We start from the raw sequence: 3,167 nt of genomic DNA, 5'->3' as shown, positions 1-3,167 counted from the left end.
TCTCTTTAGCTCGTTTTTGCCCCCATTGTTGACCTTCTTCGAGCTTGCTAACTCTCAATCCCTCCATGTATTCTCGCTAGTTTTTGAGGGAAAAGAGAGAGGAGATCTAGATCCACATTTCCACCAATCACTTTCTCCTCTATGTGAGGGGAACCCCTTGGATCTAGTTCTTGGAGTTCTTGGTGTTCTCCTTCTTGTTCTTCCTCTCATTTTCCTCCCTAGCATTAGTTGCTTCGGTGGGATTTGAGAGAGAAGGACTTGGGCACTCCGTGTGCCCTTGCCATTGCATTTGGTGCATCGGTTTGAGTTCTCCATGGTGATACGTGGAAGTTACAAGTTGAGAAGCTTATTACTCTTGGGTGCTTGGTGCCCTTGAGCTTGTTCCTCTTGGGTGCTTGGGCGCCCTAGACGGTTGGTGGTGTTCGGAGCTCAATCATTGTGGTGTAAAGCTCCGGGCAAGCGTCGGGGTCTCCAATTAGGTTGTGGAGATCGCCCCGAGCAATTTGACGGGTTCCGGTGACCGCCCCCAAGGGTTGCCAAAGTGTACGGGTTCGGTGACCGCCCCCAAGGGTTGCCATTTGTACGGGTTCGGTGACCGCCCTCAAGGGTCCCTTAGTGGAATCACGGCATCTTGCATTGTGCAAGGGCGTGAGGAGATTACGGTGGCCCTAGTGGCTTCTTGGGGAGCATTGTGCCTCCACACTGCTCCAAACGGAGATTAGCATCCGCAAGGGTGTGAACTTCGGGATACATCATCGTCTCCGCGTGCCTCGGTTATCTCTTACCCGAGCCCTTTACTTATGCACTTTACTTTGTGATAGTCATATTGTTCTTGTCATATATCTTCCTATCACATAGTTGCTTATCTTGCTTAGCATAAGTTGTTGGTGCACATAGGTGAGCCTAGTTGTTGTAGGTTTTGTGCTTGACAAATTAACCGTTAGGTTTATTCCGCATTTGTTCAAGCCTAAACCGTAAATATTTTAAAACGCCTATTCACCCCCCCTCTAGGCGACATCCACGATCTTTCAATTGGTATCAGAGCCTCGTCTCTCTTTATTAGGCTTTACCGCCTAGAGAGTAAAGATGTCGACTAGGGGATTAGGATTCTCTAACACTCTTAGTTTCGATGGCACAAATTTTGATGTTTGGGTAATTCGCATGCTTAATCTCTTTAGGGTCATGGACCCAAATTTAGAGCGAATTGTAGATATGGGTTTTTCTCCTCCAAAGGATCCCCACAGATTATCTTTAGAGGATGAGAAAAACTCTTATCTTAATGCTCAAGCTTATAATGTGCTTTTCGATGCTTTGAGCAGTGTAGTTATATTTCAACTCATGCCGTTCCGGGATGCTCATGAGTTATGGACAAAGCTTCAAGATAAATATGGCGTGTCCAAGATTTGTAAGGATGACTGTTCTCCCTCCACCTCCGGTCGTATAGTCTTCTCAACTTCTTCTACTTCACCTACATGTGGTTTGCCACAAGGTAATGATATGGTGAGTAGTGTTGGTCATTGCAATGATGATAGTATGCTTATTGTGGATGATCCTTCATCACTATATTGTTGCAATGCTCCTTCTTTGGGCTTTAACACTTCGAGCACTCCAAATGTTTCACATGCTTGTGTTGATAGTCCTTGCATATCATGTAGAAATTGCTTGACTAAATCTCATGATGATATGCTTGCTATGTCTTGTTGCCATGATAAAAATGCATCTATTTCCTCGAATTGTTGTGCTAACAATGTAGAGGAAATCCAACACTCCATGGAACAAGATATGGTGTTTAATGGTGCCTCAAGGGATCCTACACCATCATCTATTGCTTTTTGCCTTATGGCTAAGGCGTCAAAGGTATCTCCTACTTTGTACCCCAATATGTCTCTTGATGATGATGTTGATGCTAATGATGATGAGGATAATGATGAAGAGAATGATAATGTTGCCTCCTTAAAAACTAAGGGGGAAATGATTTTTAAAGCTCTTCATAAAAATAAATTTGCTCGCTCCAACTTCATGGAAATAATGTCCATTGCCATTGATGGCAAGAAATACATTGAGGAGTTGGAATCTCATCTAGAGGAGAATGAGGCCACCATTGATAAAATGGAAGGCCATGGGCGTGATTATGCTAATGAGATTGCAGACCTCTCTCAAGCTCTTGAACTTGAACAAACCACCAAGGAATCTCTTGAGGAGACTTTTGCTCTAGAATTGTCTAGAGTGAAGGAATCTACTGATAGAGCTCTTAAGGTGGCCAATGTTTTTGAAACTAAAAATGCTAAGCTTGAAGTTTCTCATGCTAGACTCCTTGAGGATTTTGAGCACCTCGAAAATGGCTCAAGGGTCATCAAGGGTGAGCTCATCAAACTCACCGAGTCTCATGCTCAACTTGAAGCTTCTTATTTGAAAGAGCTTGCCAAGTTGCCTTCTCATCTTGTTGTTAATGATGATACTTGTGCTACTAATTCTATTACTTGTGAAGCATCCATTTTGAAGGAGAATGTTGAGCTACGGGCTCAACTTGAGGTGCTATCTTGCAATTATGGGAAATTGGAAGAAAGTCATGAAAAGCTCTCAAGCTCTCATGATGATCTTCTAGTATCCCATAGTGTGCTAAAGATAGCTCATGAGGCCATGATTTCTAAGGTAACATCTAGTGAGACTCATGTGGATACTAGCACCACTTCTAGTCAAAATAGTATATTGCCATGTGTTAGTCCTTGTAATTCATCTACTCACAATGTTGGTACATCTTGTGATGAATTGCTTTCCTTGCCTTGTTGCTCTAACGATGAAGCTTATACTTCCTCTAGTACTTGTGTTGAGACTAACCGTGTAGAGGAAATCACAGAGCTCAAGGCCCAAGTCACTTCTTTGAAGAAAGACTTGGAAAAGAGTCATCAAGGGAAATCCACACTCAACAATATCTTGAGTGTGCAAAAATCCCCCAATGACAAAGGTGGACTTGGATTCAACTCCAATAAGAAGAAGAAGTCCAACATGAACAAGAAGAAGGGCCAAGAAAAGGTCAAGAATTCGGCCAAGATTGTTTGCTTCAAGTGCAAAGTTGAAGGGCATCATGTTAGATCTTGCCCATTGAAGAAGAAGGCCATTAGTGTCAAGCAACAAGGGAAGAGGGCACAAGTTCAATCTCATGCTCA

This window comes from Triticum aestivum, chromosome 5B (genome assembly GCF_018294505.1).
Source record: "Triticum aestivum cultivar Chinese Spring chromosome 5B, IWGSC CS RefSeq v2.1, whole genome shotgun sequence".
In the NCBI taxonomy this organism is placed as follows: Eukaryota; Viridiplantae; Streptophyta; class Magnoliopsida; order Poales; family Poaceae; genus Triticum; species Triticum aestivum.
Note: the sequence above shows the minus strand (reverse complement) of the source record.